The sequence below is a fragment of the Chlorocebus sabaeus genome, chromosome 9 (assembly GCF_047675955.1).
Source record: "Chlorocebus sabaeus isolate Y175 chromosome 9, mChlSab1.0.hap1, whole genome shotgun sequence".
Taxonomy (NCBI): Eukaryota; Metazoa; Chordata; class Mammalia; order Primates; family Cercopithecidae; genus Chlorocebus; species Chlorocebus sabaeus.
In genome coordinates, this window is record NC_132912.1 from 70,463,714 (window position 1) to 70,488,455 (window position 24,742).

Sequence of the window (24,742 nt, forward strand, 5' to 3'; positions counted from 1 at the left end):
CCAGTAAGATAATGAAGCTGTGAGTTTCAAGCAGAGAGTGTTTAGCAGAAAAAAAAAGTTATATTGGGCAACATTTTGCAGCTTATTTTGATAGTTTTTAAATTAGAGGAAATGCAGTAGATGTTATATGCGTAAATGTTAGCAACACATTTCAAACAGTGTTTGGAAATTTTACTAGTGAAATTTAAGATGGCTTGGAATTAGAAACAGTCACATGGTTTGCAATCTGCTTAAAAGACTGCAAATTGCAAATGGTATTGTTTAGTAGTTGGCTGAGAACCTTAACAGAGGTTGTAGAGTCTGAAAATTATCACTGGCATCTCTAATTTTTAAGAAAAATGTCTGGGAATTTCAGGAGTTTCTAAGCAAGTATATTTGTAAGAAAACAAAATAATTTCTGTCCTCTGGGGAATCTCAAAGTGCTGAGAGCTGACTTCTTAACAAAGTGGTGGGAGTGGACAATGCTTTATGAAGACAGACATTTTATGTTCAGCTGTGGCAACCAGCCTGGCCCTAAAAGATGCTCTGGAGCATTTAATTCTCTTTGTGGTGGCTGATGGCTTCCTACTCTGTGTGTTGTAGGGATTTAGAAAGGTTTTCCTGTAAAATAGGGTTGTCTGTATTCCAAATCCTTGTGGGTTACTTTATGTAAATTATTCCATTTGTTTTCTTGAATAACTTTTGGTATTGTTTGCCTGTTGTATTGATGTTATTTTCAATGATTAAAAACAACACAATTTCAGGACAGGCGCAGTGGCTCACACCTGTAATCCCAGCACTTTGGGAAGCTGAAGTGGGTGGATCACTTGAGGCCAGGAGTTTGAGACCAGCCTGAGCAACATGGTGAAACCCCGTTTCTACAAAAAATACAAACATAGCTGCGTGTGGTGACTACGCACCTGAAGTACCAGCTATTTGCAGGGCTGAGACAGGAAAATTGCTTGAGTCCAGGAATTTGAGGCTGCAGTAAGCCATGATCGTGCCACCTCACTCCAGCCTGGATGACAGAGAGACCCTGTCTCAAACAAAAAACAACAACAAAATTCTGAACCATTGATCAGCGTTTGTCTTTTTTATTGTAACAGATAATACCTCTGTATTCCAGGGAAATTGCTTCCCGCTTATTTTCTGCCTGTTTCCCCCACTCCGTCATTGATTTTTATCTATTCTTAGAGCAATCTTAAAGGATATATTGACCAAAAAAACATTCATAATCCCATCGCTCTACCTCAGAAACATTCAGGGAGCTACATTTTTTTTGAGTTACATTTGTTAACTTTGTCCATGTGTAATTAGAGTCTACAATTTTGTTTCTTGCTTTTTTTATTCTACTTAAAACTGTCAAGAACATTTCCTCACGTAGCTACAAAGTCTGTCATCGTCATCTTTATCATCACCACATGGTTTTAAGATTAAATGATATTCTGAAAAGATGAAAGAGCAAATTTACTTAGCCACTTTGTGGAAACCATCCTAAAATGCAGTGGGAAGGTCCTCATCCTTTTCCCCAAAGGTACATAGGTCTGTTGGTTTCTATTCAGAAGAGCGAGGCTACTTTTCAGGAAGTGACTTGGAGGAATACCAGGCGCTGAGTCAGTTTACTGTCTAGCTCAGAGACAAATTAAAAAAAAAATTTTATTCTAAAAACAAATAAACTATCGCAGAAAATTTGGAGAGAAAAATCAGTTTTAATTTCACCTTTCATACTACCATTGTATTATTTCTTTTCACTTTTTTTTTTATTAGTACACCCTCCTTCCCCAATTTGGTTTCTTTTCATTCCTTGTCTTTTGTTTTTTAAAAAAGTGGAAGAATATATGAAAACATTCTTACTGTAAAATATTAAGAAAATTGTTAAGTGGATAGGAAACAGTAAAGTTCCCCTTCTTTCTAGCACACTCATCTCCCCGCTCTAGGGATAAGTTACTGCTGTTTGGTGAGCATAATTCCCATTTTATTTCCATGCGGTTTCATATATGCTAGTATATTTGTAGGACATATTTATTTTTTTTACATTTGTATTTATTTATTATTACTTATTATTTATTGTCCTATGAATAGGATCATTTGTATATTATTGTGTATCTTGCTCTTCCTGTTTGCGGTATATCCTAGAGCTAGTTTCCTGTTAGTACTACATTATTCTCTTTTACAGCCACTTAGTAATCTGTAGAAGGAATTATGTCAGAATTTAAAATTATTTCCTCTATTGATGGACATTTAAGTTTATTTCTTTTTTTTTCCTATAACAGACAATGCTGCAATGAATACACCTGTGCATTCTTTTTTAGAACAAGTGTAAGGATTCCTATGTGGTAAGTCTCTTTAAATAGAATTTCAGGTTCACATGATAGATGTGTTAAGTTTGAGCAATGTTGCCAAACTGTCTTGAACTATACCCTCTGTTAATAGTATATTGGGATATTTATTTCCTTTCATTCTTGTCAATTTTCATACTATAAAACTTAAACATGTTTGACAATCTGACTGGAAATTCCTTTATATTGTTTTAATTTACTTTCCTTTGCATTATGGTAGATATCTCTAATTGTCCTCTAGTATGTACCTTCTTCCTTTTAGTGGTTAAAGACTACATTTCTTAGCTGTCTTTGCAGCTTGCTGTGGTCATGTGACTTAGTTCAGGCCAATGGGATGAAAGCAAAGTGATGTATGGGCTTGCCTCTGTCTTCCCCTTTTCCTCTTTTCAGCAGCTGGAAAAGTGCTGACCAGAGCATTGTTGAAGGCCATATAGTAAGAATGGCAAAGCTTCCCTACCAGCCCAGCTGACTGTTTTGTGGCACAGAGCCCGTCTATTACGTGAGAGAGCAATAAATATCTTTTTTTTTTTGCCTAAGAGGAGTCTTGCTGTGTTGTCCAGGCTGGCCTCAAACTCCTGGCCTAAAGCTATTCTCCAGCCTCAGTCTTCCAAATAGCTGGGACTACAGGTGTGTGCCACCATGCCCAACTCAATAAATGTCTATTTTTATTGAGTCCCTGTGCGAGGTCTTTTTATTTTCTTCTAATGTATTGGACATTTCTTTTAAAATGTATTGGACATTTACACTTTTTCTTCCATGACTTGCTTGTTCAAACCATTTGCTTGTTTTTCAGTTAGGTTTTGCTTTTTCCATATTTTAATGGGTATTCTTCAAATATTTTGGAAATTTCTTCATTGTTAAAATGTAATCCCAGCACTTTGGGAGGCCAAGACGGGTGATCACAAGGTCAGGAGATCGAGACCATCCTGGCTAACACGGTGAAACCCCGTCTCTACTAAAAAATATAAAAAACTAGCCGGGCGAGGTGGCGGGTGCCTGTAGTCCCAGCTACTTGGGAGGCTGAGGCAGGAGAATGGCGTGAACCCGGGAGGCAGAGCTTGCAGTGAGCTGAGATCCGGCCACTGTACTCCAGCCTGGGCGACAGAGCGAGACTCCATCTCAAAAAAAAAAAAAAAAAAAAAGTTGTAATTTTTTTTTCTGTTTGTCTTCAACCTTATGGTGTCTTTCCAGAGAGAACAGTTATAATTTTTTTTTAAAAATGAGCATGTGTTCAATCTTGTAGTTGATTAATTTTTTAAATGAAGGAAATGGTAAGATATTATAAGCAGTTGAAAGGATAATCCAACAGACATATTTATATTTCAGAAATATTGAAATGAAAGTGCAAATGGAAAAATAACTGGCTTCCTGCACAATGGAAGAGGAAAATCAATGGAACCTTCACTGAATATAATTTACTTTCATGTTTATACAAGAATTATTTTGCATTAATATCAGTTATCTACAACTTACAGAGTTGTAAAGTAACTCAAAGGAAATGATAGAGTTAGATTTAGATTACCTGTAAGAGTGTGCACTAAAAATGCATAGCTTTTTATTACAGACACCAAGTCCTCTTTTCTGCCTATTCCCAAGTTCCTTACATTGTCACATTCTGGTTGATAGGTTGCTTACATCTCTGATTACTTACTGTATATTTGTGAATCTTTTCCCCACAAGCTACAGATTGAGCATCTCTATCTTGTACTATTTTTGTCTTCCCATTTTTCCAAATATAGTATTAGAAGAAAAACTGGTGCTTCTTAACTATAATACTTAGTGTAATTAACTTACTGAAACTGTAAGTTATTGGTCAACCACAATGACTGTTTGATCTTCATGACATGTTCCAACAACATGCATGCATGTTTTACTATGCAGTTTTTACTATGCATTCATAGTTTATAAATGCCCTTGGAGATCTATGGAAAGTGAAATTTTAAATTTTAATGAAGCCAGCTCTGAAAATCTTATACTTTATGACATCTACATTTTATATGTTCTTAGAAAAAACTATTCTACTCTAGAATTATAATCTTTTTCTTACCCCTAGTAGATTTTTTTCAAAAAATTGTCCTAATCCCTTTGGAGTTAATTTTGGAAAAGATATGAAATAAGGGCTAATTTTATTTTACTTTTACAAATAGATATTTATTGTAGCACTAGATATTGAATAGTTCATCCTTCTTCACTGATTCGAAATGCCAACATTTTATATAGTAACCACTCACATGTACACATGGATCTGTTTCTGGATATCTCTTCTAGTCCATTACTTATTTATCGTAGGTTGAGTCATCAATAGTCTGTTACTTAGATATTGTTACTTATGAAAAATTTCAAGCATACATAAAATAGAGAAAATAGTACCATAAATACAACGTATCACTATCTCAGTTTCAGAAATTATCAACATTTCCTTACAATTGCATACTCTATCCCTTTTCTCTCTCTCTGGTTGCTGTACTGTTTTAAAGCACATCTCAGACATGCCATTTGACTCCTGAATACCTCCATATACAGCTCTGAAATAAAAAATTATGGCATTTTCATATATAACTGTAATACCATTATCACCTCTGAAAATTAAGAGTAACTCCTTAATGTTATTGAAGTTCCTACCTACGTTCAGGTTTCTCTGGTATAATACACTATTTTAAATATCTCTATCGACATAGGATGCTTTTATACCTTGCAGGGCAAGTCTCCCTTGCATTATTCTTTTAAAAACATTTCTTTGCTCTTCTCGCATATTATTTTCTGTGCCAGAAAATTATTTCCAATCACTCTGTCAAATTTCATAACAAGTTCTGTAGAAATTTTGCTTTCAATTATATTAAATTTATAACTTAATTTGTGGGAGTTTTACAGTATTGACAGTTTTACAGTATTGATTCAATTCATTGAGAAACGTAATGTCTCTCCATTTATCTAGGCCTTCTTTCATGGCTTCAGTAAAGAGTTAGAGTCAGTAAAGACTTAGAGTTCTTTTTCACAGGCAGGTTACATTTACTTGTGTTTGCCTCCTCTGTGTTCTTCCATTTCTCTTGCTTTCTTTTGGATTGTATTAAAACTGTTTGGACTTCCATTTTAATTTATCTATTAACTTTTTAGCTATTACTCTTTGTGTTACTTTTTATATTACTCTTTGTATTACTTTTTAAATAGTTCCTCTAGGGCTTACAACATACATCTTCAAATCTTCACAGTTGGAGTATTGTACTACTACAACTAATGGGAGTTAGTATCGTACTACTTTATGTAAACCCTAAAATCTTGCAACTGTATAGCTCCAATTATGCCTTCTCATCCATTATGCTATGTAGTTGTCATATGTGTTGCCTTTGCATATGTTATGGATCACATGTCATGATTTTTAAAACTTTTTTTGTAGTTGAAGAAAGAGAAAAATATTATGTTATATTTACCTATATATTTGCCGTTTCCAATGTTTGTTACTAATTCCTGAAGATCTGAATTTTCATTACATTTGGAATCATTTTTTTCCTTTAGCGTTTCTTATAATATGATTCTGTTGGTTCTTAGTTTCTTTCTTTCTTTTGTTCTTTTCCTTTGTTTTTCTTTTTCTTTCTTTTTTTTTTTTTTTTTGTTGAGACAAGCTCTTGCTCTGTTGGCCAGGCTGGAGTAGTGCAGTGATGCAATCACAGCTCACTGTAGTCTTGAACTTTTGGGTTCAGGCAATCCTCTCACCTCAGCCTGCTGAGCAGCTGGGGCCACAGGTGTGTGCCACCATGCCCAGCTATTTTTTTTTTTTTTAATTTTTTGTAGAGACAGGGTCTCTCTGTGTTGCCTAGGCTGGTCTTGAACTTCTGGGCTCAAGCCATCCTTTTGCCTGGGCATCCCAAAGTGCTGGGATTACAGGTGTGAGCTATCATGTCCAAGTCTTAGTTTTCTTCTGTCTGAAAATATCTGTTTTTTGCTTTCATTCTTGACATGATGAATATTATAGAATTCTTGGTTGATAGGTTTTTCTGAAACATTTTAAAGATACTGTTGCATTATCTTTTGGCCTTTATGATTTATGATGTCAGTAGTCATTCAAATAATTGTTTGATGTGTATATGTGTCATTTGTAGCTGGCCACTTTAAAAATTTTATTTTTTTTTGGTTTGCAGAAGGTTGATTATGATCTTCCTAGGTGTGGATTTTTAAATTCTTTTTGGGATGCATTGAGCTTCTTGAATATATAAATTTACTTATTTTATCATATTAAGAAAATTTTGGTCATAATTTCTTAAAACATTTTTCTGCTCCATTCTCTCTCCTTCTTTTGTGCAACTCCAATTACATGGATGTTAAACCTTTTGATATAGTCCCACATATCACTAAATCTCTGTTTGTTAAAAAATGTTTTTCTCTGTGCTCTTCAGATTGTATAATTCTATTGATCTATTTTTAACCTCATTTTTGCTTTTGTCCATCTTCCTCAATTTGCTGTAATTGTTTTCCAGATATTGTATTATTCAGTTTTAGTATTTCCATTTTTTCTGTAGTTTTTATTTATCTGCTGAGAGTTTCTGTCTTATCATTTATTGTGAGCACATTTTCCTTTATACCCTTAAGCATAGTTATAATAGCATTTTAAAATGCTTCTCTGCTAATTTAAACATCTGGATCATCTTGGGGTTTTGTATTTATCAATTTTTTTCATGAGAATGAGCCACATTTTCTGTTTATTTGGGTATCAAGTAATTTTTTATTGTCTGTTGGGCATTATAAATATTATGCTATGGAGATCTAGATTTTGTTATAATCCTATAAAAAACCTTGATGTTATTGTTTTAGCATGCAATGTATTTGGTTTGACTCAAATTATAAGCATCGCGTCCTTGTGTCTTTGGTGACAGATCAAATTTCAGTTTAGTTCTTTTGGCCTTAGCTGGCTGCTGAAGTCTGTCCACGTATGTGTGGTCCAGGGGTTAGGCAGGGATTTAAGTAGAGTTTATACACGAAAGTTAAGGCACTACCTCTGTGACTCTCTCTTTACTGGTATTACTGCCTCATTTTATAGTGGCTATAGTTGTCCTGAACTCTGTCTTCTAGGTTTTCAAGTCAGAAAGACTGCAATTTTGATGTTTTAGTCACCCTAAATGGCATAGACTGAAGCCTGCTGTCAGGATTGAAACCATGAAAATGTGAAACTCACCCAGTGTCGTTCCTGTATTTTAACTATCAACTCTGCTCCAAAGTCTACCTGCTTTTGGTCTTTTCCCAGTGCCCTCAAGTATTTGTTTTTTTTCATATTTTGTCCAAAGGTTATTGTTTTACCTGTGAAAGGGTTGGTTCATTTAGAGCTTACTTGGTCATTATCAGAAGAAGCTGGATTTCCATATTTCTTGTTTGGTTAATTGCTAGCCTGCCTGCCTGCCTGCCTGCCTGCCTGCCTTCCTTCCTTCCTTCCTTCCTTCCTTCCTTCCTTCCTTCCTTCCTTCCTCCCTTCCTCCCTCCCTTCCTTCCTTTCTTTTAGGTTTGATAACCTTCTGAAGGGAATTTCCCCCCATACGATGTTTTCCCACTGGTTTTTACTGATATAGAACAAGTATTAAATTTTGTTCATGATATTGTGTCTGGCTACTGTACTAAACCCTTTTATTAATTTTAATGATTCATTAATCTGTGCTCTTGGGATTTTTCTAGAAAAGTGTCATAATATTTACAACTGAAGGTGTTTGTCTTGTTCTTTCCACTATTTATAGTTTTAATTTTTTAATTTGTTATTCCATTGACTAGGACTTCTAATACAATGTTGCCTCTAATACTTCACCATTAAGAAGGATGTTTGTGTAAAATCTTGTGGATATTCATTCTTGAATTAAGCTTTCATTTTAAAATTCATAATTAGTTAAGATTATATTAGTTTTGATTTATGAGTATTGAAATGTATCAAATACTTTTCCTTCATCTATTACAATTTTCATTTTTTCCTCGTTAATCTATTAATACAGTCCTTGCATTCCTGGCATAAACCTCACTTGATTCTCATGGATTAATCATGAAATGCATTGTTGAATTTCATTTCACAATGTATTATTAGGGATTTTTGTTTCTATATTCATGGATAGAGTGGAACCACAGCCTAATCTGGGGGCTGTTCTTGTCTAGTCAAGTACAGGGTTATGTTAACTTCATAGTTTAAGTTCAAAAAATGTTCATCTATTTTTTTATACTTTTATAGTTGATGTACCATGGCAATTATCTGTTTCTTGAAAATTTGGTAGAAGTTGCCTGTAAAACCATTTGAGCCTGGAGTTGTTTTTATTAATAAATCTTTGATGCTTCTTACAGTTGTTTGTTTATTCAGGTTATCCACCCCTTAATTGTGCTAATTCTAGTATACTTTATTTTCCTTGAAAATCATCATCAATTTCATCATCAAATTTATTGGTATAAAATTATATATAATAATATCTCAGCTGGGCGTGGTGGCTCACGCCTGTAATCCTAGCACTTTGGGAGGCTGAGGTGGGTGGATCACCTGAGGTCAGGAGTTCTAGACCAGCCTGGCCAACATGGCAAAACCCCGTCTCTATTAAAAATACAAAAATTAACCAGGCATTGTGGTGGGTGCCTGTAATCCCAGCTACTTGGAAGGCCGAGGCAAGAGAATTGCTTGAACCCGGCAGGGTGGAGGTTGCAGTGAGCTGAGATCATGCTACTTCACTTCAGCCTGGGCAAAAGAATGAGACTCCATCTAAAAGAAAAAAAAGTATATATAATAATATCTCATAAATTAAAAATTCTCCCCCAAATTTGTAATATACTTTGTCATTTCTAATATTCCTTATTTTTGTTTTGTTTTTCTCTTTTTTTCTATTATATAAACTTATCAGAGTTTTGTCTATTTTATCAGTCATTACAAAGAACCAGATTTGGATATTACTAAATAACCTAAATAACTACTCTTTTTCTTTCATTTGTTTATTATTAAATTAATTTCTGTTTTTATCTTTAATAATTCTTTTCTTCTATTTTCATTGGATATTTTGGTTATTCTTTTTTTGTAGCTTTTGGGTTATTTTCATCCTTTCTTGTTTTTTATTAATAAATGTTTTAAATTCTCCTGTACTATTTTGTTTTCATGTATAAATTTTGTGTGTTCGTAGTGTTACATTTTTAAATTTATAATTTGTTTTGATTGCTTCTTTATCTAGTTACTAAAAATAGTGCTTAAAAATGTTCACATGAATAAAAATACTTGTATTCTTTAAATATCCTTGTTATTCATTTTTAAATCGATTGCATTTTGGACAGAGCGAATGAAACCTTCATGATTTCTGCTTTTTATAATGGTTTGAATAAGGTTTTAAAAGAAAGTAATCTTCTGTTTTGGCAGTGTGATGCCTATAACTAATCAATAAAGCTTATTGACTAATTTTAATCTATATTGTTATCTCTTTTTGTTTACTTAGTCTGAGAGAAGTAGATGAAAACTATCCTGTTATGGCACAGTGTGGTGACTCACACCTGTAATCTCAGCACTTTGGGAGGCCAAGGCAGGAGAATTGCTTGAGCCTAGGGGTTCAAGACAAGCCTGGGCAACATAGTGAGATCTGTCTCTGCAAAAATTTAAACAAAATTAGCCAGGCGTGGTGGCTCACACCTATGATCCCAGCTACTCTGGAGGCTGAGGTGGGAGAATTACCTGAGCTAGGGAGGTTGAGGCTGTAGTTACAGCCTGGGTGATTTAGCAAGATCTTGTCTCAAAAAAAAAAAAAAAAAAAAAAAAAAAAAAATTGATGTTATAGCATGGATCAGGACTTCATTCCTTTTTTGGGGGGGCGGTGGTGAATAATATTTTACTGTGTGGACATACTGTATTTTGTTTATCTATTCATTAGTTGATAGGCATCTGGATTGTTTATACTGTTTTTTTTTTGAGACAGAATCTCACTCTGTCATCTAGGCTGGAGTGCAATGGTGCAATCTCAGCTCGCTGCAACCTCCACCTCCTGGGTTCAAGTGATTCTCCGCCTCAGCCTCCTGAGTAGCTGGGACTACAGGCGCCCACCACCATACCTGGCTAATTTTTTTTTTATTTTTTATTTTTTAGTGGAGACGGGGTTTCACCATGCTGGCCAGGCTGGTCTCAAACTCCTCACCTCAGGTGATCTGCCTGCCTCAGCCTCCCAAAGTGCTGGGATTATAGGTGTGAGCCACGGCGCACAGCCTGTTTATACTTTTTAACTACTACGAGCAATGCTGCTGCGAACATTAGTGTACAAATTTTTGTGTGAACATGTTTTCATTTCCATTTCACATATACCCAGGGGTGGAATTTTTGGGCCATCTGATAACTCCATGCTTACCCTTTTTTTTTTTTTTTTTTTTTTTTTTGAGACAAGGTCTCACTTTGTCACCTAGGCTGGAGTGCAGTGGCATAAACAGGACTCATTGCAGCCTCGACCTCCTGTGCTCAAGTGTTCTCCCACCTCAGCCTCCTGAGAAGGTGGGACTACAGGCATGCACAACCATGCTCAGCTAATTTTTAAAAACTTTTCTGTAGAGATGTAGTCTCACCGTGCTGCCCAGGCTGGTCTCAGACTCTTGGGCTCAAGTGATCCTCCTGCCTTGGTCTCCCAAAGTATATACTTAACTTTTTGAGGAACTGCTAAACTGTTTTTTAAAGTGGCTGCACTTTTTCATATTCTCATTAGTAGTTTATTAGGGTTCCAGATGTTTTCATGTCCTTGATTTTCATTTTTTTGTTCTGTCATGTTTTTCCAGATTTTTTATTATAGCACTCTAGTGGGTGTGGAGTGGTATCTTACTGTGGTTTGGATTTGCATTTTCATAATGATTAATGATGTTGAACATCTTTTGATGTGCTTATTGACCATTAGTATATCATCATTGGAGAAATGTCTATTAAAATTCTTTACCAATTTTTCAATTCAGTTATTTGTTTTTTAGGAGAGTTCTTTAAGTTCCTTTTTTCAATATTGTTTTAGCTATTCTGTGTCCTTTGCATTTCCATATGCATTTTAGTATCAGCCTGTCAATTTCTACAAGTTTTATAGCTGGGATTTAGACAAGAATTGCACTGAATATACTAATCAAGTTAGGGAATAATGCCATCATAACAAGATTAAGTATTCTAATCTGTGAACACAAACTGTCTTTCCATTATTTAGGTCTTCTTTAACTTTTTTCAATAATGTTTTGCTGTTTTCAGTGTATAAGTCTTGCTCTTTTTGTTTAATTTATTTCTAAGATCGTATTCTTCTTCTTCTTCTTCTTCTTTTTTTTTTTTTTTTGAGTCGTAGTCTTGCTCTGTTGCCAGGCTGGAGTGCAATGGCACGATTTCGGCTCACTGCAGCCTCCGCCTCCTGGGTTCAAGTGATTCTCCTGCCTCAGCCTCCCGAGTAGCTGGGATTACAGACATGTACCACCACACCCAGCTAATTTTGTATTTTTAGTAGAGACAGGGTTTCACCACGTTGGTCAGGCTGATCTTGAACTCCTGACCTCAGGTAATCTGCGCAGCTCAGCCTCCCAAAGTGCTGGGATTACAGGCATGAGCCACTGCGCCTAGCCGATTGTATTATTTTTAAAGCTATTGTAAATGTAATTGATTTTCATATGTTAATCCAATCTTACATTTCTATGATAAATCTCATTTGGTCATGTCGTACAATTCTTTTTATATGTTGCTGGATTCAATTTGCTAGTATCATATTGAGGAGTTTTACATCTATATTCATAAGGGATTTTGATCTACAGTTTTATTTTTCAGTAATGTCTTTGGTTTTGGTACTAAGATACTACTAACCTCATAGAATAAGCTAAGAAGGACTTTTCCTTTCTTTCTTTCTTTCTTTCTTTCTTTCTTTCTTTCTTTCTTTCTTTCTTTCTTTCTTTCTTTGTTTCTTTCTCTCTTTCTTTCTTTTCTTTCTCCTCCTCTTCCTCCTTCTACTTCTTCTTCTTCCTCCTCCTCCTTCTTTTTTTTTTTTTTTTTTTTTGAGATGGTGTCTTGCCATGTTGCATAGGCTGCTCTTGAGCTCCTGACCTCAAGCAGTCCTCCTGCTTCAGCCTTCTAAAGTGTTAGGATCACAGGTGTGAGCTATTGTCTAAATTCAAGGTTATTTTTGATTGGTAAGGACTTATTCTTACCATTTTGTTAATTGTTTCCCAGTTGTTTTCTAGATCCTTTGTTTTTCTTCCTTTCTTGTTGTTTACCTCTGTGCTTTGTTGTTTTTTTTCCTGTGGTGTTGAGCTATGTTTCCTTTTTCTTTCTCATTTTTTATATCTGCTGTAATTTCTTTCTTTGTGGTTACCATGGGGTAATATAAAGAGTCTTATAGTTATAATAGACTATTTTAAGCTGATAACAACCTAACTTTGGTTGCTTACAAATACTCTAGACATCCCTCTTCCCCTTACATGTGTTGCCTTAATTTATATCTTTAGCTATTGTGTGCTCTTTAGTCACTAATTGTAGTTGTTGTTCTTTTTGACCATTTTGAATTCAAACTTTCATACCAGAGAATTGAAAGATTTTCATAGCACCATTATAGCATTAGGACATTCTGAGTTTGATTATGAATTTACCTCTCCTGGTGAATTTTATATTTTCATGTGTTTTTGTAATTGTAATTATCATCCTTTGTTTCCAGTTGTAGCACTTACTTAAGCATTTCTTTTAAGTTCAGTCTACCTGTTATGAATTCCCTCTGCTTTTGCTTGTCTGGGAAATACTTAGTTTTTCCTTCATTTCAGAAGGATAGTTTTGCTGTATATAGTAAGCTTGGTTGGTGGGCTTTTTTTTTCTTTTTCTTTTCTTTTTTTTTTTTTTTCTTAGGGTCTCACTCTGTCACCAGGCTGGAGTGCAGTGGCACAATCTCGGCTCACTGCAACCTCTGCCTCCTAGGTTCAAGTAATTCTCCCACCTCAGCCTCCCAAGTAGCTGGGACTACAGGTATGCACCACCACATTTGGCTAATTTTTGTATTTTTTGTAGAGATGAGGGTTTTATCATGTTGCCCAAGCTAGTCTCAAATTCCTGCCCTCAGCCTGCCTCGGCCTTCCAAAGTGCTGGGATTATAGGTGTGAGCCACTGCGCCTGTCCGACAGTTTTTTTTTTTTTTTTTTTAATTTGAGCACTTTGAAACATTCTCTCCTGGCCTGCAAGGTTTCTGCTGAGAAGTCTGCTGATAGTCTAATGAGATGTTTTTCTCTCATAGCTTTCAGAATTTCCTCTTTGTGACTTTTTTTTTTTTTAGTTTGGAGGCAGAGGTTTAATAGGCAGAAGAAACAGAAAGGAGAACAGCTTTCTCTCTACTGAGAGAGAGGAGCTTCCAAGAAGAAAAGGCTGGCCAGTGGCAGAATTCGCTGGATTTCATAGGTAGGCTTGAAGGGGCAGTGTCTGATTTATGTAGGGCCCACAGATTAATTCCCTGAACTGTAAAACTTCCTGTACATTGCATACACAAGGAGGATAGGAGACATGGTGGTTGCTTATAGGAAAGGAGGAAATTATGAGAGGAAAGTTGGAGATCCTGTTGCTGACACACCATTGGTTGGTCAGAGGCTGGGGTCAGTCCAGAAGCCTTTGGATAACACCAGCTAGTAGCCCCAGCCAGAAATCCTCAGTTGCTCCAGGACCTCTTCCAGCCCCATGTGACGGCTATGTCCTTCATGAAATGAAGCTGGTTCAAACATGGCCAATATGCCCAGCAACTTGTGGGTACTGTGGGATTCTCCATGTTCTCCCCAGCAAGCCTCACATCCAAGTCTTTAAGAACGGCAACCATGCTAATTATATTCTTAAATGGCTAAAGAATGCCCGTTGTTGATTTGATTTGGTTTAAAATGGAGGCCGAGAGCCCTAAAATGAAAGGACAGAGTTGGAGTTCTGTCCTCTTCTCACCATTTTGATGAATGTTGTAACTTAGAATCCTGGATAATCCCCCATTATGAAGCAGCTTTGTCATCTGCGGTAAATACCCAGGGCTCATCTTCTCATGCCAAGAAAATTTAGGACACAGACATACATGAGGAGTTTAGGAGCAGAGGTTTAATAGGAAGAAGAAAGAGAAAGGAGAACAACTCTCTCTCCAGTGAGAGAGCGGGACTTCTGAGAGGAAAAGGCCTCTCTTTGTGACTTTAGATAGTTTGATTATAATGTGCCTTGGAGAGGACTTTTTGGGCTGAATCTAACTGGTGTCTTTGAGCTTCCTGGCTTTGGATATCCATATTTCTTCCAAGATTTGGGAAGTGTTTAGCTATTATTTTGCTAAATAGGTTTTCTGTGCCTTAATCTTTTCTCCTTCTGACACCTCTATAATGTGAATATTTATATTCTTAATGGTGTCCTATAACTCCCATAGGCTTTCTTATTCTTTTTATTAGTTCTTTTTTTTCCCTCTCTCTTACTGGGTTGTTTTAACAGACCTGTTTTTCAAGTTCAGAAATTCTTATTTTCTGCTTGATCTAGTCTGTTGTTGAAGCTCTCAATTGTATTTTTTATTTCATTTGTTGAGTTCTTCAGGTCCAAGATTTCTAGTGTTTTTTTTTTTTTAAATGATAACCCTCCCTTTGTCGAATTTCTTATACAGATCATGATTTGCTTTCCTGATTTTATTGAGTTGTCTGTATACTATTGTATCTTACTGATATTCCTTAAGATCATTATTTTGAATTCCTTTTTGGGTATATTGTAAATATCCATTTCTTCAAGGTCTGTTACTGGAAACTTATATTGTTCTTTTGGGTTTTTTATGTTTCTTGCGTTCCTATGTTGATATCTGTGCATCTAGTGGAACAGTTCCTTTTCCTAATTCTCTAGACTTTTATACGGACAGGCTTTCTTGTAGATGGGTTCTAGTGTGTTGATAGGGCATTGTGTTAGCTTTGGCTCTGGGTAGACTCAGTACTGTGGTCTCTGTGTGGTTTTTTTTTTTCCAGCTGTAATCTCACCAGTAATGTCTCTGATTGCCTCGGTGGCCTAAACTGCAGATGTTTGTGATGGCAGTGGCATGGTTTTGCTGGAGGGTGGGGAGTCTGGGCAGGTTTTAGGTCAGGCATGTTTCGGCATGGTGGGCCAGCAGACTGTGTGGTGGGCTTTCTAGGGGGGCTTTTCATGCTGCCAGCCTTGCTGTCAAGCTGGGTGCATATAGGTATAGCAGTCTAACCAGCTATGCAGTGGGCTCTCTGGGAAGGTAGGACCACTGCTATACTGGCTCTACAGCTGGGCATGAGTGCATGCTAGTGTGGCAGACTGATTGGTCTCTGTGAGGTTGGGCTGCTGCTTTGCTGGCTGTCAGGCTTCGCATGGGTGTGTCCAGGCACAGCAGGTTTGCCAGCTGTGCAGCACAACTCTGTGTAGGTGTGACAGGCTGGCTGCCTGATCAGTGGCATTCCTACTATATAGGTTCAGCTGTTCCCTGGGATTGGGGTGGCAAGGAGTGCTCTGTGGGTTTGACCACCAGAGTCTCCATCATTCCATTGGTTCTAGGCTCCATGCAGCAGGGGTTATAGTGCACAGTCACATATAAAAACATGTTGGAATGATAACAGGGTCTCATGGATGGAGAAAGGCAGTGGCCACCAGCTCCTATGGCAGGATGCCCTCTAGCAGTGTGTCTAGCTTGAAGATGGCACCGTGTCATAGCAGCTCAGGTTGTAGGGATAGGTAGTGCACAACTTGGGCTCTTACTCCAGGGCAATGCAGCCACAGAAACTTCCAGAACTCCCTAAACTGGATTCAGGGCCTGTGAGGACTGAGAGACTCTTTTCTAGCAAGAACTGTTGGTGTCTGTAGTGGCTATGAGGACCACTAGGGATTTCCAACTTACCTTCTCCCTGTAAGAAAAAGTACCCCCTGACTCCTAGCCAATTCTGGTGGGGAAGACAGTGCTGCAGATGCAGGGTGTGCCCCTCCTGTGTCTATGATGCTATCCTGGGCTTCCATGTTCCATGGTATTTTCCTGTCCTTAGGTGCTCTCCAGCATACTTCCTTAGTCACTCCAGTTGTTTATTCATTGTTTTGGTCCCTTTCTGTCAGGGAGAAAAAGTGCCAGGCAACTCTAGCCAACCATCTTGTTGACATCAGTGATATAATTACCATATCTTCTTAATGGATTGACTCTTTTATTATTTTAAAATGTCCTTCTTTGCCCCTAGTAACAATTTTTGTCTTAAAGTTTGTTTTGTGTAATGAGTATACCCACTCCAGTTTTCTTTAGATTATCATTTGTTCTATTTGTGTCTCTGAATTCAAAATATGTCCCTTGTAAAGTACATACAGATAGATCATATTTTTATCCATTCTGATGATCTCTGTGTTTTGACTGGCATGTTTAATCCATTTACATCTAATGTAATTGATAAAACACTATTTACATCTGCCTCTTTGTCATTACTGCTTTCTTTCTTTCTTTTTTTTTTTGTGACAGAGTCTCACTCTGTCACCCAAGCTGGAGTGCAATGGCAAAATCTCAGCTCACTGTGACCTCTGCCTCCCAGGTTCAAGTAATTCTCCTGTCTCAGCCTCCCGAGTACCTGGGATTACATGCACCTGCCATCATGCCCGGCTAATTTTTATATTTTTCAGCAGGGTTTCACCATGTTGGCCAGACTGGTCTTGGCCATTATTTCTTTGTATATTCTTTCTGTCTGTTTCTCTTCCTTCTTCTCAGATTCCCAGTATGAATGTGTTGGTATGCTTGATTTCCCATATGTCCCTGAGGCTTGTTTAGTTTTATTCATTGTCTTTTCTTTCTGTTCCTTAGACTGAATAACCTCAGTTGAATTATCTTCAAGTTTGCTGATTCCATCTTCTGTATGCTCATATGTGCTGTTTAACCTCTTTAGTGAAATTTTCAATTCAGTTGTATTTTATTTCTTTTTTTTTCTTGAGACGGAGTCTTGCTCTGTCACCCAGGTTGGAGTGCAGTGGTGTGATCTTGGCTCACTGTAACCTCTGCCTCCCAGGTTCAAGTGATTCTCCTGCCTCAGTCATCCAAGTAGCTGGGACTACAGGCACCTGCCACCACTGTCAGCTAATTTTTGTATTTTTAATAGAGATGGGGTTTCACCATGTTGGCCAGGCTGGTCGTGAACTAGCCTCAAGTGATCTGCCTGCCTTGGCCTCCCAAAGTGCTGGGATTACAGGTGTGAGCCACCGCACCTAGTCCAGTTGTATTTTCTTAATCTTAGAATTTCTAGTTGTTCCATTTTATAATTTCTATCAATTTATTCATATTGTCTATACAATGAGATATTATTCTCATATTTTCCTTTAGTTTTTACCTATGGATTACTTTTTTTTTTGGAACATATCTAAAATAGTGATTTTAATATCTTTGTCTAGTAAGTCCAACATCTGGCTTCCACAAAGGTAGTTTCTATTACCTGCTTTTTTCCTTGTATGTAGGCTTTCTTTTTGCATATTTTAAAATTTTAATTGAAACAGAACACCATATAATATTAGGTGTCATCTCTGGGAATCAGATTCTTTCTTCCCCCTCCCCACTCCATGACTTACTGTCCTTGCTGTTTGTTGTTATTACTGTTTTCTTTTGATAGTGACTTTTTTGAGGTAATTCTAGAATGTCTTTATTCATCATGTATGGTCACTGATGTCTCTGCTCAGTTAACTTCGACATCAGCTAATGATTACACAGAGGTTTCCTCAAATGACTAGAACAAATAAGTCACTCATTCTGTACCAAGAGGCTCTGTGTGCATATTGAGGCATGGCTTTAACACTCAGCCAGGGATGACAACACTTACTGTTTGTGTAGGGCCTCAAGGTCAGCCAGAGGTGATAGCTAGGGCTTTCTCGGATCTTTCCTGAGCATGCCCACAGCCCTGTACATGCATATGTTTTTCTAGACTACTGTGAGTATGTTGGAGTTTTAAAAATCTGCATGGATATCTCATTTCTCAGATTTTCCCTTTAAACATTTTGGTTGGAATATGTTTTGTCCCAGCTGTTAGCCACCATCCAGGCAGCCACAATGTTAAATAGTCACTGCTGTCTGTTTCTGACAAATTCTCCTGGAGAAGAGGCTGTTTACACTAGGCTAACCCTGATCTGGGTCAAATAAGATAAGTCTTGTGAATGGGGTCTTCCAGGGAATGACCAGACAGGTTAAGTAATGATAATTCTCTGGAAGCATGGCCTTGAATGAGCTCCAACCTGGTTCTGCCTCCCACATAACCACCTTCCCTCCTGCACCCCACTTCTTACTCAACCCAAGGGCGTCTAGCTGCCAGGCTGCTGGTTTCATATTTTCAAGGCTACTGGTCAGCTGAGGAGGGTGCATGGAAATAGACAAGTTAAAACTCCACAAAACTCTCTGTTCTTACCAAGTTTCAACCAGTTTTCTTGAATAAATGCTCCCTGGATTGCTGTAAGCCTTTCATTAATTTTAGAGTTCTGAAAAAGTCGATTCTGACAATTTTTGCCATTGTTTTTGTTGATTTTATGGAGGAGAGAATGTTCAGAACTCCTTACTCCTCCATTTGTGCTGAAGTCACCCTGAATACCTTTAAATTTTAGCACATGGTATCTCCTCTGTATGATCACAATTAATCAGTATTTCTCTCTTCCTCTTATTCAGAATAAGGAATAAACTAGGTATAATTTTACTTTCTCCTTCCCCAGGTCTCTGCTACTTTCCTTGCTGAAACTACTTGGGATTTTTGTTTCTTCTGGATTCTATCAATAAAACAACAATTATTTAGGCTTAGCTGCACATTTTACCAATTTCTATGGATATAATAGTTTCTTGTATCCCATGTCTTCTTATTTGCTCAAGTACATTTTCTAGCATTAATTTCAGTGAGAGTTTATGGCCAAAGAAATATGCTAAGTCCTGCAGTCTGAACATATTTTTATTTTGTTATAATACTTAGTTGATAGCATATAGAATTTAGGTTCAAATTTATTTTGTCTTAGAACATTGAAATTATTTCTACAGTGTCTTCTTTTAAATACATTTTTTGGAAATAATTTCAAACACAAGAAATAGTTATAGCAGTGTAAAGAACTCCTGTATATCCTTCATCCAGATTTGTCCCCTTTGTTTTATTTCCCACATTTGTTTTCTTATTTTCTTTTTCAGTTTTTTCAGCTTATCTTTTTATTTTTTTTATTAAAATTTTTTTTTTTTTTCCTGAATGATTTGAGAGCAAGTTGTAGACATCTTTCTCCTTTACAGCTAGATACTTTGGTATATATTTTCTAAGGACAAGAATATTCACTTATATATTTCAGTGTGTATTTTCTCAGCACAAGAATATTCACTTATATAACGTCACACCATATTCAAATGTTGTCAATTGCCCTATAATGAACTTTTTGTCCCTTTTTTTTTCTGGCCCTGAATGTATTTTCCATGTCTCTTTAATCTTTACTCTTTGTTATTCTGGATCAGTTCCTCATTGTTCTTTGTCTTTCATGACACTGATATTTTTGAAAAGTACAGGCCAATGTTTTTGCTGAATCTCTCTCCATTACATTGTATTTTTGTATCCATTGTTGCCAGTGAGAATGAGGAGGTAAAGAGGCTGAACAAGAATGTATTTAAGTCAGCATAACCCATCCTCACTCTTCAAAAGCCAGGGAGATAAACAATCTACTTTTGGAATATCCAGTACCTAAACTCCTGAAGGCCTGTTCAAGCTCAGAATCCTTGGAGATAACAGCTTTTTTGGGGGAATTTACTGCTTTCTCAAATGAGGCATGAGTTATGAAAGAGATCTCTATGTGACTGGAGTTATCCAAACCACTCTCTCTCCAATTCCCACATTAAAATCTTCCTTCTGAGAGGGTACACTGCCGTTTTCCAATCACACATACAGGCTGTCAACAGCTACTATAGTCACAACATATTAAAGACACCAATGGCCACAATATATCACCAGCTATCACTGTAAACCAGGATAGAATAAAAAAAGATTTAGAATTCAGTGTCTTCACTTTTATGAAGAAGAAGAGGCCTTGGGAGATGAAGGGCTGGTGAAGGCACATAACTTGTTAGTGCCATAGCCACATAACTTCTTAGGGTCACAGCCACATCTTGAATTAATATTCTGATTTATTATTTTAATGTGAAATGATCCAGCAATGCTAAGGAAATCACTGTATCCTTAGCAATGGCAAGAGTATAATGACCACATTAATGAAATTAATACTGAAAAAGTGGGGAGGGAGACATAGTTCACCTCTCCAGGACTAAGATACTATGATTCTGCCAGCCCAGTTAAAAAGAGTGGGTGGATGATATGCATGAAGTATCATTGGATGGGCCTCTGTGAGGTCAGGAGGGTGACTGCATGGGGCTGTATGAGGTCACAAGAGAGACTGCAATTTATTATTCTAAGAGCATCTTAGCTGTTGGCACATTGAATTAAGAGGCCAGTAGCAAAGATGTTCTTCCCAGTCAGCAGCCACAAATATGAAGGATTAGGGGTCTTTAATTCAGAGGAAAGACTCTAGTCATATAAACATAGAGATTTATTACTCACCCAGTGATGAGTGCTATGAAATACAGGGTCAACATCCTTCACTACATCTGCTTTTGATCAGCTCTGCAGAGTTAGTATTTATGTCAAGAGTTCTTAGCCCCAAGCTAAATGGGGGTGGGGTATGGGGTAGAGACAGTAAATAGACAGAGGAAAAGGGCTCAGAGAATTGAGAGGTCAGAAGGTTAACTCTCAAATACAGGGCTCCATCAATATCTGCCCAGGGGTTTTTCTGATTACACATTTACCAGCCTAATATATGAGTTGAAAAGGATGATGTGTTTTAATGTCTGTGAAATAAGTCTAGGTATTAAATACGGCAGAGTATTGCTTTACAATTGTAAGAAAAAGTTCTATGCTTTAATGGAAAATGATGCCACATCTATAGCTTATCCTTCTGGGGTATCAGGTTCTATACTGTTCGTTGTCTGAGCTATTTTACAGCCCTTTCTAACGTGTAGGTAACTGATAGTTATATAAATTATATACTGTCTGATAGCGATAATTGACTTTGTTTCCATTTGCAGTTCATCTCAACCTTCCTTTACTGCATATAATTTGTGCTTGTTTGATTTTTCCTTTGGACCGGTAAAAACATCTGTCTGGTTCTCTCATCATGTGAGTCAAATAAAATCTTTAACATGTGTTCATTTTTATATCAGTATAAGAGTATAGTTTTACCTTTTCCTGAACATTATCTTTTAGCAAAAATCCTTCCAAATCCTGATTGTTTGTGGAAAGATTCAGCCACTTGTTTTTCCTGTCTTTGCAATATTTGGTTACCCAGATCAATTTTCTAGAGACTTTTAAACTAGAACTTTTAAACATCAATCTTTTAAAACAAAACACAGCTGAAATTCTTTCTAATGCCATTTTCTGAATTGTTGGGTTAGTTAATTGGAAATCACAGGACTGCGTGTCTAAGATACCTTCCCGTTTTACCAATTCTGCATCAAGGATCTGATTGAAGTTCAGGGCTGGCAGTGAGACAGGAAAACCAGGGAAGAGAAAGTGGAGAAGGTGCTTTTAAAGGCTCAGTGCTAGCATTTCACAGAAGGAAGGGCTCATGGTCATGCTTAATGGAAGACTCACATCTGGAACCCACTTCTTCAGGGACTTCCCAGTCCCATCCTGCTTCTCAGAAAAGGAGGAGAGATGGAAGCTTTTACTTTTATGACACAATTGTCCTCATCCACAGCCGAGATCCCCAAACTCTACAGTGCAATGCCTGTATTTCTGAGGGTCTCAGGGGAAGATGGAGGGCCTGTATGGGGCTAAGAGATGAAAGCATGAGTTCCCCTCCACCTGCCCTCCATGTCCCTCATCCTGAGCTGCAAGTGAAGGGGGTGGAAACACAGCTGCTGAGAAGGGCTATATTTTTTCTTTATCCCTAGCTGTTTTTCTCATGAGCCGGAGGGCCCATGATTTTGAATGACCCTGGATGAGTCACATAAATTCCCACTCTCTCATCTGTAAGATGTGAGGGGTGCAGATGATCTTTAAGGCTTCTTTCTACTCTGACATGGCAACAATCCAAGGGTAAGCCTTTTGGAAGCATGAAGTAAACTGCTAGTTATTGTGGCTTTCCTTTGAGTTGAATTGGTTCAGTTTGGTCATTTACAAAGGAAAAGGAGGCACTTCTCAGTTTGATGTATTTGTGTATGTGAGTTCCTTGGATCCAAAGTAGAGTTTGCCTGGGACATTCCTTGGGATTCCTTCCCCCTTTGGATGGATTGCCAATTCCACATCATTTGATTACATTTCTGCCTCCAGAAAAGCCTTCATCATGGAATGTTAGGCACTGATGAAGAAATTTTGGTCAAACTAAGAACATATTCAGACTTAAGAATTTCGTTAAAATTTGTTGAAACTTATTTCTTCCCCAATGCTCTTAAAGGTCATAAGATCATTATGATGATTAATCATGGACCTTTAGAAGTACCAGTAGGAGAAGTTAACTTGACATTCAATTTCTGTTTGGTTTTGTCCCAAAACAGAATTCAAGCAAAATAAAATAATTAAACAAATTTCCTATATATAAAATTTTCATCCCTCAACCAATAGACATAATGACAGTTAAGACCTAGTAATTCCATGCCTTTGAGTACAGCTTTTTACTTCCAAAGCATTTTGCATCTATTACCTTACTGAGTTTTAAAACAACGATGGCAGCTGTTTTCAGTTTTAGATGAAGCTCTGAGAGGTTAACTGACTTAGTCAGGGCCCCACATCTGTTAATGAAAAAGTCAGAACTAAAACTCACTCTCCTGGACCCTTCATCTTTTCCTCTTATATGGCACCATCTTACTTCCATTAGTTAGGAAAGAAGTTTCTCTTTAATCATGAAACTCTTTCCCTTCTGAAGGACAATAAAGGTGTATAATTTCTTAAAAACAAACAAACAAAAAACAAGATATAGATGATTTGTATTTATTAGTTGGATCAACTTCCATTTTAGAAAAGACAGAAACAAAAAATATAGTTAATATTTACATTTTTTACAATGAAAAGTATTTACATCATAGAGAAGAAGTATAAAATGGCATATAAAACTCTAGGACAACACAAACAGCAAGGACTACAATTTCAGCAAAAAATTATCTGTCCTTTTTTTTCCTTGTAAGTTGAAGTGTGTCAAGCTGTTGTCTAACCATTTTGCTAATTTAGCCAGTTCCTGCTTCATCTTTTTCATTTGATGGGTTTTTCAAAAGAGCCTTTATTTAGTGCAATTGGTAATTGATCTTCCTACATCACTCTTTTGGGTTCACTTTTGATCTTTAGGATACCTATTACATTACTGTGGTTTAAGTAATTGGCCCCTGTGGTTCCCAGTGGGTAGGACCTCTTACTTAAAAGAGCAGTTGTGTTCATTTGCTAAAATCCTCCACATCTGGGCAGTAGCAAAGCTACATTTCAAAGAACAGGCTGATTTGTTCGGCTATGTCTTTCCATACAGAATATTTGTGTTACATTGTAAGTCTAGCCCTGTATTTATAGGACCAAGGCCCAGAAAGGCTGTCATTGCACCAGTGACAGAACTGGAACCAGAAACTAGGTCATCTCTCTCCTTATGCAGGGACCTCACCCTGGTGTCACACTGCCCAGGATGCATGTGTTCAGGTCAGGGAGAAAGGTCTCTTCTGAACTGAGACCACACTGCCTGTCTCTGTGTGTGCTGCCTCACTGGTAAACAGGGCCTTGGTCAAAAAATATTTCTAGAATTCCAGGTTGAAGTCTACCTGGAGGTGGAGAAGTGGGAAGCAAGAAGTTTCAAACAGATGTGGCTATGGGCTAGCTGGATAGTCTGTCCCCCACTGCCAAAACACTTGAGGAGCCGTTTGTGAAGCTGTCTGCTCAGTAGGTTCTTAGCAAACCCTGGCCACTTGGGCTGTTCTTCTTGCTATTCATTCTCAGCCTGGAAGTTAGCAAAATGGAGAGAAGATGCCACTGTCAAGGGAAATATCTACCTTTGGCTTGGTATATTCAGGCATTGGCAAACCGAATCACAGGCAATTAAAAATGAAAGTCAGAAGTGGAAAGGACAGAGTAGTTCAGCAGAGAAACAAGTTTTGTTGAAATAGCACCTGTTAATTGGAAGAAAACTGTATGGGCAGCATTTAAGAGGATCAAATTTTAAGGTCAATATCTGTCCATCAGAGAGTTTATAGCTTAATTTAAGCAAAGCACTTTCCTATGTCTACATACACAAATAACTAAAATACTTTCAAAATATCCAAGGAGATTAAAAAAATAGAGTGTATCAGAAAAAAAAATCCAACATTAAGAATGAGAACAGAATCATGGTGATAATGATCACAATAAAAGTAGAGACAGAACTTGAAACACCAAAGTATGTCAAAAAATATTTACATATAGGAAGTTAGAAACAGCACAACATATATAAAGTGGGTGCGAAGATTTAAACATTTCTG

General features: G+C 37.1%; 1 long non-coding RNA gene across 4 annotated transcripts in view; it reads left to right on the forward strand.

The window, feature by feature from the left end:
* The window catches only part of LOC103216066 (uncharacterized), an 81,284-nt gene that overhangs the window by 50,369 nt on the left and 6,173 nt on the right, over positions 1 to 24,742 (forward strand). For all 4 annotated transcript variants that reach the window (XR_005244138.2, XR_012093985.1, XR_012093984.1 and 1 more), the window contains one exon: positions 2,253 to 2,315. This is a non-coding gene — a long non-coding RNA (uncharacterized lncRNA). The remainder of the gene's footprint in view (positions 1 to 2,252; positions 2,316 to 24,742) is intronic.